This window comes from Myotis nattereri, assembly GCF_964212035.1.
Source record: "Myotis nattereri genome assembly, chromosome: 2".
Classification (NCBI taxonomy): Eukaryota; Metazoa; Chordata; class Mammalia; order Chiroptera; family Vespertilionidae; genus Myotis; species Myotis nattereri.
The window spans coordinates 87,469,225-87,487,438 of record NC_138076.1 but is presented as its reverse complement, the minus strand read 5'-3'; the positions used below and the strand labels follow the sequence as shown (position 1 = coordinate 87,487,438).

The following is an 18,214-nucleotide window of genomic DNA, read 5'->3' as shown; positions in this document are numbered from 1 at the left end:
CAACTATAAGACAAAACAGCTATCATTCAGAACCATGGGAAAGCTGGCCCAGTGGAAGTTCTACAACTGGAAGGAAAGAAAGAAGAGCATTGAGACTGAGTAGAATATGCAGAGGTGCCAAGGGCAGAGGTACGGAGTCATGCGCTAGGCGGGCTGCAACAGGATGCGTGGTTTTTTTTCAATCGAAAGGGGTTACAAACTCTCGAATCCAATGAGGTTGTTTGGGGCAGGATTCTGAGGTCCCAGACCCCTACGGGGAGAGGCAGGATGGCCTTGAAGTGGGTCAGAAAGCAAGAGTGGCTTTCTTGCGGATCTGCTCACGGGCACTCAGGGACGCGGAGACATGGAGTCGTGGAGAGGTGAGGAGTCGAGGAGACACCATTGCTGTTTGCTCCACCCTGGTGACTTCCTGAGACCCCGCCCTACTCAATTTACATCCCCGCCCAAGCTGTGCCAGAGGCACAAAAGGAACCACCTGCGCTTGTATAGCATAACCCAACAAACTGCAGATTTCAACTCCTTCCACCTATAAGGGACACACTCAAGAAGCAGACTCAGGTTTGGAGGAAGCCGGAACAGGACCTGGCTGGGCCGGCAAAATGGAACCACTGTACCAGCAAACCCACAAACAGGTCCACCAGATCCAGTCTCACATGGGACGCCGGGAGACGGCAGACGAGCAGTCTGTGCACTTAGTAGAAAACAAAATCCAAGCAAGCATACCAGAAATTCAGCCAGCAAGAACACCTGGAGATTTTGTCCAGTAAGGAGCTGCCCAACAAAAGACAGAATGCCAAACTTTGTGCTGCTGAGATGGCCCCCGTGAGGCTGAAACGGCCCTGGTGAGGCTGAAACGTCCCCGGTGAGGCTGAGACGGCCCCTGTGAGGCTGGGACGGCCCCTGAGAGGCTGGGACGGCCCCTGTGAGGCTGCGAAAGCCCCAGTGAGGTTGAAACGGCCCTGGTGAGGTTGAAACGGCCCCTGTGAGGTTGAAACGGCCCTGGTGAGGTTGAGACGACCCCTGTGAGGTTGAGTCGGCACCTGTGAGGTTGAGACGGCCCCTGTGAGGCTGAGACGGCCCCTGTGAGGCTGAGACGGCCCCTGTGAGGCTGAGACGGCCCCTGGGAAGCCAAGAAAAATACCACATGATCTCACTCATCTATCTACACTAATAAAAGAGAAAAATGGTAATTGGCGTACGGCGCTACCCTTTTCACTGGCTAACAAGGGCTATATGCAAATTAACTGCCAACTAAGATGGCAGTTAACTGCCAACAAGATGGCGGCTAATTTGCATATGTAGGCACAATGCAGGGAGGCAAAAAGGAAAGCAGGAAGAAGCCCCCTGCCACTGACAGTGATCGGAAACCCAGGGGGGAGCTAAGAGCTGGGGGGCAGTGCAAAGGTGGCCCTGGGGCCGTCTTTGCCCTGCCCCCAAGTCATGATCGGAGAATCAGTTGCCTTTTCCGCCCTGGCCAGTGATAGCAGGAAGTAGGGGTGGAGCCAGCGATGGGAGCTGGGCACGGTCGAAGCTGGCAGTCCCAGGACCTAGGGGTCCCTTGCCTGGGTCTAAAGCGAAGCCCACGATCGTGGGGCCGCTGCAGCTGCGGGTCCCCGCTGCCCAGGCCGGATGCCTCAGCCAGAGGCGTCCTGCAGGGGCAGGGGCGGAGCCCGCGCGATTGTGGGCCCCCCGCTGCCACTGCAGGTCCCCGCAGCCCGGGCCGGGTGCCTAGGGAAGAGGTGTTAGGCCTGGGCAGGGGCAGAGCAGGAGATCGCGGGGAGCTGGGAGTCCCCTGCCCAGGCCTAATGCCTTGGCCAGAGGCATTAGGCCTGGGCAGAGGTGGAGCCTGCAACCGCAGGGAGCTGGGGATCCCCTGCCCAGGCCTGACACCTCTGCTGGAGGCCTCAGGCCTGGGCAAGGGGCCGATCCGGTGATTGGTGATCGGAGGGTGATGAGGGTCAACTCCTCTGGCTGAGGCATCAGGCCTGGGCGGGGGCCTGGGTGGGGGGTGGAGCCGGGGATTGGGGGGATATGATGGTCCCCTTGCCCAGGCCTGAAGCCTGGGTCAGAGGCGTCAGGCTTGGGCGGGGGGTGGAGCAAGCGATCAGAGGGAGATGGGGGTCCCCTGTCCAAGCCTGACACCTCTGGCAGAGGCGTCAGACCTGGGCTAGGGGCCGATCAGGCGATCGGAGGTTGATGGCGGTCTACACCTCTGGCCGAGGCATCAGGCCTGGGCAAGGGGCAGAGCCAGCAATCGGAGGGGTCTGGGGGTCCCCTGCCCAGGCCTGACGCCTGGGCCAGAGGCATCAGGCCTGGGCTGGGGGCAGAACCAGTGATGGGGGGAAATGAGGGTCCCCTGCCCAGGCCTGACGCCTCTGTCAGAGGCATCAGGCCTGGGCAAGGGGCCAATCCTGCAATTGGAGGGTGATGGGGGTCAACACCTGAGGGCTCTCAGTATGTGAGAGGGGGCAGGCTGGGCTGAGGGACACTCCCCCCCCCCACACACACACCCAGTGCACGAATTTCGTTCACCGGGCCCCTAGTTTATGGATAATAAAGACCATTATAAACTGATGAACAAAAATAGATACAAAGGCAGAGCAGCATTGAACAGACTGTCAAATTACAGTGGGAAGCCTGGGGGTGGGGGTGGGGGGGGTGTAAGAGATCAACCGAAGGACTTGTATGCATGCATATAAGAATAACCAATGGACACAAGATACTGGGGGGTAAGGGAGGCCAAGAGAATGTCAAGGGGGGGAAAAGGAGACATGTGTAATACTCTTTGTAATACTTTAAGAAATAAAACAAAATTTTAAAAAAAAGAATAGCATCAAGTACTTTGTATTTCATTCTCACAACAAACTCTAGGAGAAAAGTACTATTTTTTTTCCATGTCATTTTGCAAGTGAAGAAAGGTGGGCTAAGAGTACATTGCCCAAAGTCACAGTAAGAGGTGGATCCAGCATTTGGCACCAAGTTTTTCGATGCCAGAGCTTTTGTTTTTACTATCGTTTCTAATCTAATGAAGGAAATAAAACTTTAAAAATCTCAGTACAGAGTAATACGTTCCACAGGGTGCCATACAAATCAAGAGAGGGACAACTAATCCAAATGAAGACTTCTTGGAAGAGGTTATATTTAATTTGAGTCCTAAAGAAAAAAGTTATTTTAAGTAAAATGAGCCAGAAAAATTTCACATAGCTCACTTATAACCCTCATAGGATTGTTTTGACAAGTAAATAAGATAATAAGTACAAAGTACTCAGAACCACCCCTGGGGCATAAACTCTTAAGACTAAAATAATTTGTACCATAAAGTAAAACAGAATGCATAGCAAAGAAAGAGTGAGAGATAAACTCAATGAAGGATTTTAAGCAGGTGACTAACAGGAACCACGAAGGACTTTCGAGAGTTCTTAAAATCTCAGTGCCTCCTATATAATGAACACTCAATAAATATTTCCAGAATGTTATATAACATAGTCATATCATGGGTTAAATTAAATACAGAAAAGCAAAAGAAGAAAACTGATCATACAATTTGCTTTCTAACTGATACTAAATATCAACTGTGGCAGCTGGCCTCCAAGATAACCCCAATTAATTCCTGTCACTAGGTATTTATCACCCTTTTATAGGCCCCTCCTACACTGTACCAAAGTTAGTCTGTGTGGTCAATGGCATACAGCAGAAGTGATGGTACGTCATTTCTGAGATTAGCTTATAAAAACCTGCAGTTTCCATCTTAGGCACTTTCTCTCTCTAGGATTTCTTGCTTTGGGGAAAAACAGCTGCCATGTGCTGAGCACTCATGAGAAGTTCACATGGCAAACAAATGAAGTCTCTGGCCAACAGCCAGTTGAAGGAATGAGGGCTACCAACATTCATCTGAGTGAAATGAAAGCAGATTCTCTGATTCCAATGAGGCCTTAAACTGACTACAGCTTGGTTGCAAACTCGAGGATCTCTTCTGAGAGAACCAGAGCCAAAACCATAGAGCGAAGCCACCCCCAGATTCCTGATATTAAGAAATTGTGCAAGATAATAAATGTTAGTTGTTTTAAGTTGCTAAGTTTTAGGAAAATTTCTTACACAGAATAGATAACTAATAGAGCAACTGATTTTTTTTTAACTGTAAAGAAAAGATTTAATTGTATGTTTAATTTTTGAAAATTTATGTATTCATATCTGTAGCATTGTTTCCACCCAGAATCAGACAGCAGTTTTCTCTTGGACTCAGCCAAGCTGTCTCATGTGATTATGTATCTACTTAAATTAACTGTCAGTATAATCACTCTTTGGATAATACTTCACTCTATTTTGCCACTTAATCTTGTGAAGGAAACCAGACTCTGTCATCAAGTTTAGTATAAATCACACTGAATAAGTAATACGGATAGAAAAAGTAGAAGCTACATGCCTATCTAATTTAATCATAATTAAATACATTTCTGAAGCAAGCATGAACTTCTCCAGAGAGTAAAAGACTTAAAAGGCTATTTAGGCCAAGGTGATCTTAAAAGAGAATTTGATCATCCAACTAAGTACAACGTGTCCAGTGCTAGTAGAAAAATTAACAATAGGGGAAGTGGAAGACAGGAATTGCTATTGTTTTCTAGGTATTTTAAGAATTATTATTGGACTTATATTACAGGATATGTTTTTGTACTATCCTAAGCCAAATCACTATGAGACCATTTTGCCTTGCAAATGGAAATTAGAATAAAAATCTGGGGTAGGCCTTGACCTTTCTGACAGTTCTTCCTATTAACTTCACTACTTCTTTAATATTGATATTCCTCTTTATCCTCTTGCCAATATGTATGGTTGAGCCACTATCATGGCTTTAATTATATCTATACTAGAGGCCCGGTGCACAAAAATTTGTGCACTCGGGGGGGAGGGAGGATCCCTCAGCCTGGCCGGTGCCGTCTCACAGTCTGGGACCCCTCGGGAGATAACGACCTGCTGGCTTAGGCCTGGTCCCGGGTGGCAGAGGGCAGGCCCAATCCCTAGGTGCAGCCGCTGGTAGGGCTCAGAGCAGGGCCGATTGGGGACTTGGGGTGCCGCCCTCTGTCATGCACAGAGCAGGGCGGATTGGGAGATTGCGATGCCACACTGAGTCATGCTCAGGGTAGGTCCGATTGGGAGGTTGGGGCACCGCCCCCGTCAAACTCAAGGCAGGGTCGATGGGGAGGTTGCGGCGCCACCCCGTCACGCACAGAGCAGGGCCAATCGGGGTTGGGGCGCTGCCCCGTCACTCACAGAGCAGAGCCCATCAGAGGGATTGGGGCTCCGTACCCTGTCATGCACAGAGCAGGGTCAATCAGGGGGTTGGGGCACCGCACCCTGTCACACACAGAGCAGGGCCGATCAGGGGATTGGGGCACCGTACCCTGTCACACACAGAGCAGGGCCAGTCAGGGGGTTGGGGCGCCACACCCTGTCACACACAGAGCCACAGGGAAATCAGGGGCTGGGGAGCTCCCCCCTATCAGGCACAGAGCAGGGCTTATCAGGGGTTGGGGTGCCTTCCACTCTCACGAACAGAGCAGGGCGGATAGGGAGGTTGTGGCCCCGCCCCCTGTCACACACAGAGCCGCAGGGCGATCAGGGGGTTTGGGCGCTGCCCCCTGTCATTCTGATCCCGGTGCCGGGAGGCCTCGCGGCTCCGCTGATCCCGGTGCTGGGAGGCATATTACCCTTTTACTATATAGGATAGAGGCCTGGTGCACAGGTGGGGGCTGGCTGGTTTGCTCTGAAGGGTGTCCTGGATCAGGGTGGGGGTCCCCACTGGGGTGCCTGGCCAGCCTGGGTGAGGGGATGATGGCTGTTTGCAGCTGGTCACATACCCTTCAGGGTGGGGGTCCCCAGTAGGGTGCCTGGCCAGTCTGGGTGAGGGGCTGAGGGCTGTTTTCAGGCTGGCGGGTGACTGAAGCTCCCAACTGCTCCTTTTTTTTCTTTTTTTTTATTCTGGGCCAGCTTTAGCTCTGAGGCTTGGCTCCAGCTCTTAGGCCTCCACTGCTGAAAGCAGGTATCTGGTTTGTTTGGGTTCTATAATCAAAACACTGTTTCAACTCCAGCTCTGAGATCCCGGCTGGCTGAAAGCAGGTTTCTGGGGTTTTGTTTAGCTTCTATATTTGTAACAATGTTTCAAACTGCTAGCTCAGAGGCCTGCAGCGGCAGGAGTGGAACATTGGAGTCCTCCGTCACTGAAGCAAGCAAGCCTCATGTTCGCTTCAAGCTGCCTGGCTGCCAGCCGCCATCTTGGCTGGCAGTTAATTTGCATATCGCCCTGATTATCCAATGGGAAGGATAGCGGAGGTATGGCTAATTACCATGTTTCTCTTTTATTAGATAGGATTACTCCTAAGTCTATATTTATGACTATAACTACTCTCTTAAGTTTCAGATCCATTATGTCCAACTAGGTCTGCATGTATGTACAAATGGCAAACATTTCAAATGTTAATATGATCAAACATTAACATGAATTCATTACCCTCATCACCAATCAGCTATGACCCTTTCAATATCCTCTCTGGTTAACTGTATTATCAACTACCTAATCACCCACAGTACAAATCTTAGAATTATTCTCACTTCAGTCTAGGCACCTAATCTTTTGATTCATGCTTTTATTTGAACCTATTTATGTCTTTATGTTTAAAATTGGTTTCTTGTAGATAGCGTAGAGTTTAGACCTTAATTTTTCCCCAGTTTAATTTAATCTCTGCCTTTTAATTGGGGTGTTTAGACCATTTACATTTAACATATTAATATGGTTAGTTTATTTATTTATTTATTTATTTATTTATTTATTTTGTTACAATTTTTTTTTAATTTATTGCTTAAAGTATTACAAAGGGTATTACATATGTGTCCATTTTATCCCCCCGCCCTAGACAGTCCCCTAGCCTCCCCTATCCCCCAATGTCTTACGTCCACTGGTTATGCTTATATGCATGCATACAAGTCCTTTAGTTGATCTCTTACCCCCCTACCTCCTGCCCCCCAACCCTCCCCGGCCTTCCCGCTGCAGTTTGACAATCTGTTTGAGGCAGCTCTGCCTCTGTATCTATTATTGTTCAAAAGTTTATAATGGTCTCTATTATCCATGAATGAGTGAGATCATGTGGTATTTTTCCTTCATTGACTGGCTTATTTCACTTAGCATAATGCTCTCCAGTTCCATCCATGACGTTGCAAATGGTAAGAGTTCCTTCCTTTTTAGAGCAGCATAGTATTCCATCGTGTAGATGTACCACAATTTTCTAATCCATTCATCTACTGATGGGCACTTAGGCTGTTTCCAGATCTTAGCTATGGTGAATTGTGCTGCTATGAACATAGGGGTGCATATATCCTTTCTGATTGGTGTTTCTGGTTTCTTGGGATATATTCCTAGGAGTGGGATCACAGGGTCAAATGCGAGTTCCATTTTCAGTTTTTTAAGGAAACTCCATACTGTCTTCCATAGTGGCTGCACCAGTCTGCATTCCCACCAGCAGTGCACAAGTGTTCCTTTTTCTCCACATCCTCTCCAGCACTTGTCGTTTGTGGATTTGTTGATGATAGCCATTCTGACAGGTGTGAGATGGTATCTCATTGTTGTTTTGATTTGCATCTCTCGGATGATTAGTGACTTTGAGCAAGTTTTCATATGTCTCTTGGCTTTCTGAATGTCCTCTTTTGAAAGGTGTCGATTTAGGTCCTTTGCCCATTTTTTTATTGGATTGTTTATCTTCCTTTTGTTGAGTTGTATGAGTTCCCTATAAATTTTGGAGATTAGGCCCTTATCAGATATGACATTGGCAAATATGTTTTCCCACACAGTGGGTTTTCTCGTTGTTTTGTTGATGGTTTCTTTTGCTGTGCAGAAGCTTTTTATTTTGATGTAGTCCCATTTGTTCATTTTCTCTTTAGTTTCAAGTGCCCTAGGAGCTGTATCAGTGAAGAAATTGCTTCGGCATATGTCTGAGATTTTGTTGCCTTTGAATTCTTCTAGAATTTTTATGGTTTCCTGTCGTACATTTAAGTCCTTTATCCATTTTGAGTTTATTTTTGTGTATGGTGTAAGTTGGTGGTCTAGTTTCATTTTCTTGCATATATCTGTCCAATTTTCCCAACACCATTTATTGAAGAGACTATCTTGGCTCCATTGTATGTTCTTGCCTCCTTTGTCAAATATTAATTGAGCATATTGGTTCGGGCCGATTTCTGGGCTCTCTATTCTATTCCATTGATCTATATGCCTATTCTTGTGCCAGTACCAGGCAGTTTTTAACATATTAATATGGTTAGTTTAAATCCCACATCCATTTGTCCCACCTATCTCTGTTCCCTTTTTTAAAAAGTACAAAAACAAATAAATGGAAAAGGAATAGGCTTTACAAAAAAATGGTGCTGAGACAGCTGAATATCTATAGTCAAGAAAGGAAGGAAGGAAGAAAGAAAAAGAGAGAGAGAGAGAGAGGAAGAGAGAGAGAGAGAGGAAGGAAAAAAGGAAAAGAAAGAAAATGAACGAACCTTGTACAAAAATAAACTGAAATAGATCATAGACTTAAATATAAATAAAGCTATAAAACGTGTTTTTTTAAGCACAGGGGAGAGGCTTCAGGACCTAGAGTTCTTAGAGTTGACATTAAAACATGATCCATAAAAGGAAAAACTGATAAACTAGACTTTGTCAAAATTAAAAACTTTTCCTATGAGAAAGACAATGTGGAGAGGACAAAAAAAGAATCTACTAAAAAAAAAAATCACTTGTAAACTATATACTAAACAAAAGGCCAGTATCTAGAAGATATAAAGAACTCTCAAAACTCAATGATTGAAAAAACAAAAATGCCAGACTGACTTTCAGTCAAGATAGCAGAACAGTTAAATGACATGCTCACCTCCTCCCATGACCACATACAACAATTATAGCTAAACTAGAGGCCCGATGCACAAAATTCATGCACTCGGAGGTTTGGGGTCCCTCAGCCCAGACTGCACCTTCTCGCAGTCTGGGAGCCCATGAGGAGTGGACCTAAGCCGTCAGTTGGACAACCTTAGCACTACCGCAGAGGTGTGAGGGGCTCCTGCCACTGCCGATGCACTTGCCAGCCATGAGCCTGGCTTCTGGCTGAGCGGTGTTCCCCCTGTGGGAGTGCACTGACCACCAGGGAGCAGCTCCTGTGTTGAGCGTCTTCCCTCAGGTGGTCAGTGCGTGTCATAGCGACCAGTAGTTCTGCCATTTAGTTGATTTGCATATTAGCCTTTTATTATATAGGAGGATTACAGAACAGTCACCCTGGAGAACCATCTAAAGACCAGATGAACCAAATTCCTATAACTAAAGACATAAAGAAGAAACCATGAAGAGACTGATAAGAGGGGCAGAGATGAAAAATGGGCTGGTACCACACTCACATTGGCAGTTGAGAATCAGGAGGGATATCTTGGTGGCAGAGGTCCGCCTGAGAAGTGAGGGGTCCCAGCCTCACACAGGGATCCTCAGCCCAGAGTACCAGTGCCAAGAGGAGGAGTTTGCACAACATCTGGCTGTGAAAATCAGGAGGGACTCTGTTTGGGAGAGATGGAGGGCTTCTGGAAACCCAGGCATCCATTTACTAGGCCTGCACACACTCATTCGCCCAAAGCTCCAAAGATGGAAACGTACCAGGCACATATGAGGAGAAACCAAGTTGTGTGGCTTCAGGGTGCGTGTTGGAGGGGCAGCTGCCATTGTTCCTCTGTGGAGCCCTATTGTCACACAGACTGTAGGTGTAGATGGGGGCCAAATCTGAATCTACATTAACCTAGCCACAGAGACCCTGCCCCACCCAAATGATGAACTGCCCAAGCCTCTTACAGCAGCTCTTCTTCACAGGCAGACGGCCTCAGATTGCTGTCTGTAGATTTTCCTAAAAACTCTTAGAGGGTACTCAGACTCCAGGCCGGTGGAGGCTGGCCTCCGCGCATCCTGTGCCTCTTGCTGAACAGACCCAGACCTGGCACTGGTGGCAGCTACCCTTACTTTGCAGCATGGTCTCCCCTACCTGTCTCTATGTCCAGCATAGGCAGCTACCAATTGTCAATCACTTTGTAGCTCATACCAGTTGGCTTTGGGCAAGGTATAGGCTGTGGCTGATCTTGGCCTGGATCTGAGAGACCCTCCCAAGAGGCCCCAGAACCAATACACTTGGTGGGTGGCTTCAGACTGCAATAGGACTACCACCCGATTAGCTTCACAAGTGGCACATCCAAAGATGGTATCAGTAGGAACCAGACTTTAGTGAAGCAAATACTGCGTTCAGTGGGGTCAGCCCCCACATGCACCTTGTACACTGTGGTTGTAGCTGATCCTCACAGCCAGTCAGCCTAAGGGTCAACCCCACCACTGATGAGCCAACAGCAATCAAGGCCCACTTACAAGAGGAAGGCATACACAACCGACACAAGGGACACTCCTGGAGCACCTAGCTCAGGTGTCCAGGGAGACTGCCACTGGGCCTCACAGGATATCAACTAAATAAGGCCACCACCATGCTAAGTGAAATAAGTCAGTCAGAGAAAGACAAATATCACATGATCTCACTCATATGTGGAACCTAATTAACAAAATAAACTGATGCACAGAGTGGATCCAAAGACATGGAAGCATGGAACAGAGTGTGGAATCTCAGAGGTAAGGTGGGGGAGGGTGAGTGGGTGGGAGCTAATCAACCAAAGACCTTGTATGCATATATGCATAACCCATAGACACAGACAATAAGGTGGTGAAGGCCTGGAGTGAGGGTTAGGGGTAGGCCAGAGGGGGTCAATAAGGGTGGAGTGGGGGTGGGGGAGGAGACAAATATAATACTTTCAACAATAAAGATTTATTTAAAAAATAATAAAAATGAAAAGTAAATAAATAAGGCCACCCTGCCATGACTGAGAAAAGTAGCAGATCTCCCTAATACACAGAAACAAACATAGAGAAGCAAACAAAATGAGGTGACAAAAATCATGTCCCAAATGAAAGAACAGGAAAAAACTCCAAAAAAAGAACTAAACAAATAGCGACAAGCAATGTACCAGATACAGAGTTCAAAACACTGGTTATAAAGATGCTCAATGAACTTAGCAGAAGAATAGAAGAACTCAGTAAGGATTTTGACAAAGAGGCAATAAACATAAAAATAATAATGAGAAACCTTAGAAAAGAACTAGTCAGAAATAAAGAATAACTAAAATAAAGAATATATTAGAAAAAAATAAACAGTAGATCAAATAAAGCAGAAGACTGAATCAATGATATGGATGAAAATCACCCAATGGGTACAAGAAAAAAGGATTTTAAAAAATGATTATAGTTGAAGGGACTTCTGGGACAACATCCAGCATGACAACAGTCGCATCATAGGGATACCAGAAGGAAAAGAGAGCCAGAAATTGAAAACCTATTTGAAAAAATAATGATGGAAAACTTCCATATCTTGAAGAAGGAAGTAGACATACAAGTCCAGGAAGCTCAGAGTCCCAAATAAGATGGACCCATAGAGACCCACACCAATACAAATCATAATTAAAATGCCAAAGGTTAAAGAAAAAGAGAGAATCATAAAAGCAGCAAGAAAAAAGTAGCTGCCTAAAAGAGAGCTGCCATCAAACTTTCAAGTGATTTCTCATGAAAACTTTGAAGGCCAGCAAGACTGGCACAAAATATTCAAAGAGATGAAAGCAAGGACCTACAACTAAGATTATTCAAATACGCAATACTATCATTTAGACTCAAAGAACTAATAAAGATTGATGTAGTTCCATTTGTTTATTTTTTCTTTTGTTTCCCTTGCCTGAGAGATATGTCAGGAAAAATATTGCTATGAGAAATGTCTGAAATTTTACTGCCTTCGTTGTCTTAGGATTTTTTATGGTTTCATGACTTACATTTAAGTCTAATCCACTTTATATTTATTCGTGTGTATGGTATAAGTTGGAGGTCTAGTTTCATTTTTTTTACATGCATCTGTCCAATTTTCCAACACCATTTATTGAAGAGACTGTCTTTACCCTATTCTATGTTCTTGCCTCCTTTGTCAAATATTAACTGACACAAATGGTGTGGTTTTATTTCTGTGGTCTCTATTCTGTTCCATTGATCTATGTGCCTATTCTTGTGCTAATACCACGCTGTTTCGATAACTATGGCCTTGTAGTATAGTTTGATATTAGGTTGTGTGATACCTCCAATTTTGTTATTGTTTCTCAAGATTACTGAGGCAATTCAGGGTCATTTGTGGTTCCATATTAAGTTTTGAAATATTTGTTCTATCTAGATCTGTGAGATATGTCATTGGTATTTTAATAGGAACTGTGTTGAATCTGTAGATTGCTTTGGATAGTATGGACATTTTAATGATGTTAAGTTTTCCTATCCATGAACATATAAATGTTTCCATTTATTTGTATCTTCCTCAATTTCTTTCTTCAAAACCTTATAATTTTGCAAGTACAGGTCTTTTACCTCCTTGGTTAAATTTACTAAAAAGTTTTTGCACAGAAAATAAGCCATCAGCAAAATGAAAAGGGAAACCACTGAAGGAGAGAACGTATTTACCAATGATACATCTGACAAGGGGTTAATTTCCAAAATATATAAAGACTTACACAATTCAACACCAAAAAGACAAAATTAAAAAATAAGCAAAGGACCTGAATAGACACTTCTCCAAAGAGGACATACATATGGTCAATAGACATCTGAATCATCAGAGAAATGCAAAGTAAAACCACAATGAGATATCACCCTACTCCTGTCAGAATGGCTATCAGCAATAAATCAACAAACAACAAGTGCTGGTAAGAATGTGGAGAAAAAGGAAGCCTTGTGCACCGTTGGCGAAAATACAGACTTGATGCAGCCTTTGTAAAAAACAGTATGGAGTTTCCTCAAAAAATTAAAAATGGAGCCACCTTTTGACCCAGCAATCCCACTTTTAGGACTATATTTGAAGAAACCCAAAACACTGATTTGAAATAATATATGCACCCTATGTTCATTACAGTTATTATTTACAATAGCCAAGATCTGGAGACAGCCCAAGAGCCCATCAGTAAATGAGTAGATAAAAAAGCTGCGGTCCATATATACCATGGAACAATACTCAGCCATAAAAAGTAGCATGGATGGACCTGGAGATTATTATGTTACATGAAATAAGCCAGTCAAAGAAAGACAAATACCACATGTTCTCACTCATATGTGAAATCTAATGAACAAAATAAACTGATGAACTAAATAGAAACAGAGGCACAGATACACAGAACAGACTGACAGCTATCAGAGGGGAGGGGTGCTAGGGGCTGGCTGAAAGAAAGTGAGGGAATTAAGCAAAAATAATCCACATATCTATGTATAACACATAGACACAGACAATAGTGAGGTGATAACCCGAGGAAAAGGGAGGTGGGGTAAGTGGAGGTGGGCAAAGGGACGTAAAATGGGGATGGAAAGAGACTTTGTGTGGGGTGATGGGCACATGATACAGTGTGCAGTTGATAGTTTATTGAGTTGTACACTTGAAACCTATGGTTTTATAAACCAATGTCACCCCCATAAATTAAATTTACAAAATATGAAGGAAATAATGAAAGATCATGTTTCAATGGTCTACAAGGTATACCAGTTAATAATGCATATTTTTTCAATAGCTGGAGTTACATATATGTTGATATATATGCGATTTGATATGTATGCTATTTTGTCGTATTGACAGCAAGCTTCAAAACTTCATATGTCAAATTTGCTAAAGGTATTAACATCATAGATATTTTTACACTTAAAAAATGTCAAATTTCATGTCAAAAAAAGGAGCATTTGTGGGAAGTTTTAATTCATTACTTGATTTTGAAGAAAAAGTTATCGTATACTTCGGGAAGCTTATGGTGAGCATGCTCCATCTCCAGATACTTGTGAACACTGGTTTAAATGCTTTAAAAGTGATGATTTCGATGTGAAAGACAAAGAACATCCAGATCAACCAAAAAAGTTTGAAGACCAACAATTACAAGCATTATTGTATAAAGATGCGTGTCAAACTCAAAAACAACTTGCAGAAAGATTAGAAGTTGCTCAGCAAACAATTTACAATCATTTACAAGCAATGGGAAAGACTTTAAAGGAAGGAAAATGGGTGCCACATCAACTGAACAAAAGACCAATGGAAAACCAGAACGTCATCAGTAAAATGTTGCTTCAATGGCACGAAAGAAAAGTCTGCTTTGCATCGAATTGTGACTGGCAATGAAAAGTGGGTTTATTCTGAGAATCCCAAATGCACAAAATCATGGGTTGATCCAGATCAACCATCAACATCGACTGCAAATCACTTGGGAAAGAAGACAATGCTCTGGGTCTGGTGGGATCAGGAAGGTGTGGTGTATTATGAGCTTCTAAAACCAGGTGAAACCGTTAACACTGAGCACTACTGACAACAAATAATTTGAACCACCCTCTGATCATGAAACGACCAGAATGTGCCAGAAGACACAGCAAAATAATTTTGCTTCATGATGACGCACATTACACACTTCATAACCAGTTAAAGACACGTTAAAAGATCTTGCCTGGGAAGTATTAACCCACCCATTGTATTCACCAGACCTTTCTCCTTCAGATTACCACTTGTTCTGATCGATGGCACACATACTTTCTGAGCAGCACTTCAAAACATACGAAGAAGTGGAAAACTGGGGGTCTCTGAATGGTTTGCCTCAAAACAAGAAAAGTTCTATTGGGACAGTATCTACAAATTACCTAAAAGGTGAGGGAAATGTGTAGCTTGCAATGGATATTACTTTGAATAAAGCACTTTTGCTGTTTCTCTTGAAATTATTGTGTTTTCTTTGATTACAAAATCCACCATTATTAACCGGTACACCTAGTATTAGAAAGAGCTGGAATTGAAGAGCAGCATGTCCTGTTTGATCTCCAGCACATCAGAGGTGGAGAAAATTTTTGAGCTGCTTAGTTCTTCACGTGATATTCTAAATGTATGGTTCTCCTAGTATCATTTTAAACAATAAATAAATGTATAAATAAGACCAATAAAGATGCTCCCAGACAAGAATAAGCTAAAAGAGTTTCTCACCAACAAAACAGTATTATAAGAAATGTTAAAGAAAACTTCCTTAAAAAAAAGACTAAAAAATTATAGAATAACAAAATGGCAATAACTACATACCTATCAATACTTATTTTAAATATAAGTGGATTAAATGCTCCAATCAAAAGACAGGGTGGATGAGCAGATAAGAAAAAAACGACCCATACATATGCTGTCTACAAGAGACCCACATCAGATTGAAAGGCACACAGAACGAAAGTAAAGAGATGGAAAAAGATATTTCATACGAATGACAACAACAACAAAACTGGAATAGTAAAACTTATATTAGCCAAAATAGACTTTAAATAAAGGCTATAATAAGAGACAGTAAGAATATTTCATTATGATAAAGGTATCAATACTACAAGAAGATACAACCTTATATGCATTTATGCATACAATTTAGAAGCACCTAAATACAGAAAGGAAATATTGATGGACATAAAGGGAGAGATTAACAGTAATTGTAGCAGACTTTAACAAACATTAACATCAATGGATAGATCATACAGATGAAAAATCAACAAGGAAACAATGGCCTTAAGTGACACATTAGACCAAAAAGATTTGTTATTTTTAGAGAATTATACCCCAAGCAAGTAGAATATACATTCTTTTCAAGCACACATGGAACATTTTCCAGGATAGACCAAATGTTAGAACACAAAATAAGCCACAATAACTAAGAAATCATATCAAGCATCTTCTCCAATCACAATGATATAAAACTAGATATTAATTACAAGGGAAAAAAATGAAAAACATACAAACACACAGAAGCTAAATAAAATGCCACTAAACAATGAATGGATTAAAAATGAGATAAGGGCCCTAACCGGTTTGGCTCAGTGGATAGAGCGTTGGCCTTGCGGACTGAAGGGTCTCAGGTTCGATTCTGGTCAAGAGCATGTACCTTGGTTGCAGGCACATCCCCAGTAGGCAGTATGCAGGAGGCAGTTGATCGATGTTTCTCCCTCATCGATGTTTCTAACTCTCTATCTCTCTCCCTTCCTCTCTGTAAAATAATCAATAAAATAAAAAAAATTTAAAAAATGAGATAAGGGAAGAAATTAAAAGATATTGTGAGACAAATAAAACACACACACACACACACACACACACACACACACACACAAAACTCCACACATAACAGTCCCAAAAAGTCCCAAAATTTATGAGACACAGCCAAAGCAGTTCTAAAAGCAAAATTCATAGCAATACAGGCTTGTTGCAAGAAACAAGAATAATCTCAAATAAACAATCTAACATTACAACGAAAAGAACTAAAATTTAAAAAAACAAAAAACAAAGTAAGCCCTAAGTTAGTAGAAGGAAAAACTAAAGATCACAGTGGAAATAGATAAAATAGAGTATAAAAAAAATACAAAAGATCAATGTAACCAAGGGCTGATTCTTTGAAAAGATAGTAAATAAAATCGATAAACCTTTAAACAGCTCATCAAGAAAAAAAAAGACCCAAATAAATAAAATCAGAAATAAAAGTGACAACTGACACCACAGAGATACATAAGATTATCCATTATCATCAGAGTACATATTATGGAGACAGCAGTTATCAATGGAATGAACATTTGAAAAACTTTAAGCAAGAGTCATATCTTAATCATCGGAGAAGTGAGCTTGCAGAGAACCATTATAAAAGTGGAAGAGACTTTGACCAAATGAACAATTCTATGTCAACAAACTAGACAACAGAGAAGAAATGGATAAGTTCCTTAAAACATACAATCTCCCATAACTGAGTAAAGAAGAAACAAAGTCTGAACCAACTGATAACTACTAATAAAATCAAAACAATAATCAAAATTCTCCCAACAATTAAAAGTTCTGGACAAGAGAGCTTCACAGGTGAACTTTATTAAACATGCAAGAATTAACAACTTTCCTTCTAAAATACTGAAGAGAAAGGAAGGCTCCCAAATTCATTTTACAAGGCCAGCATTATCCTAATTCCAAAATCAGATAAAGAGGTTACAAAAAAAAAGAAGGAAAGGAAAATTATAGGCCAATATCCCTGATGAACATAGATGCAAAAATCTTCAATGAAATACTGACAATTCCAATGAAAAAATACATTACAAAGACAATAAACTGTGATCAATACCATGAGGTACTCAAGGTAATCTGAAACCAAGATTACCATATCCAGCAAGGCTATCATTCAAAATATATGGTGAAATAAAGAGCTTCCCAGATAAATAAAGGCTAAAGAAGTTTATCACCACCATGCCAGCATTGCAAGAAATGCTAAACGGACTGCTATAATGAGAAAAAGAAATGGAGAGAGAAACCTAGGCATATGGAATTAAAATGGCAATAAATAAGTACCTATCACTAATAACATTAAATGTAAATGGATGTAATGCTCCACTCAAAAGACATAGGGTAGCTGAATGGATATAACTATACAACCCAACTATATGCTATATACAAGACAATCACTTCAGAACAAAAAACTAACACAGGATGAGAGTGAAGGGATGAAAAAATTTTTCCATGCGAATGGAAATGAAAAAAACAACAACAAAAAAACCTGGGGTAGCAATACTCATATCTAAAAAAATAAACTTCAAAATGAAGGCCATCACAAGAGACAACAAAGGTCAGTACATAATACTAAAGGGAAAGATCCAACAAGAGGATATAACCCTGGTAAACATATATGCATCCAATATAAGAGCACCTAAGTTTATAAAAAAAACTTCTGGAGAATGTTAAGGGAGAGATTGATAGTAATACAGTCATAGTAGGGAACTTTAACACCCCACTGACTTCACTGGATAGATCTTCCAGACAAAAAATTAACAAGGAAACAGTGACTCTAAATGATACACTGGATCAGATGGCTTTGACATTTATAGAACATTTCACCCCCAAAGTGCAGAATATACATTCTTCTCAAGTGCACATGGGTTATTTTCAAAGACAGACCACATGTTTGGACACAGAACAAGTCTCTATAAGTTCAATAAGATTGAAATCATATCAAGCATCTTCTCAGATCACAGTGGAATGAAATTAGAGATAAACTACAGTAGAAACACTCAAAA

General features: G+C 42.1%; 1 protein-coding gene across 2 annotated transcripts in view; it reads right to left on the bottom strand.

The window, feature by feature from the left end:
- Positions 1-18,214, bottom strand: part of RB1 (RB transcriptional corepressor 1) — a gene marked incomplete at its 3' end in the record, with an annotated part of 218,847 nt that overhangs the window by 36,018 nt on the left and 164,615 nt on the right. The window lies entirely within an intron of this gene.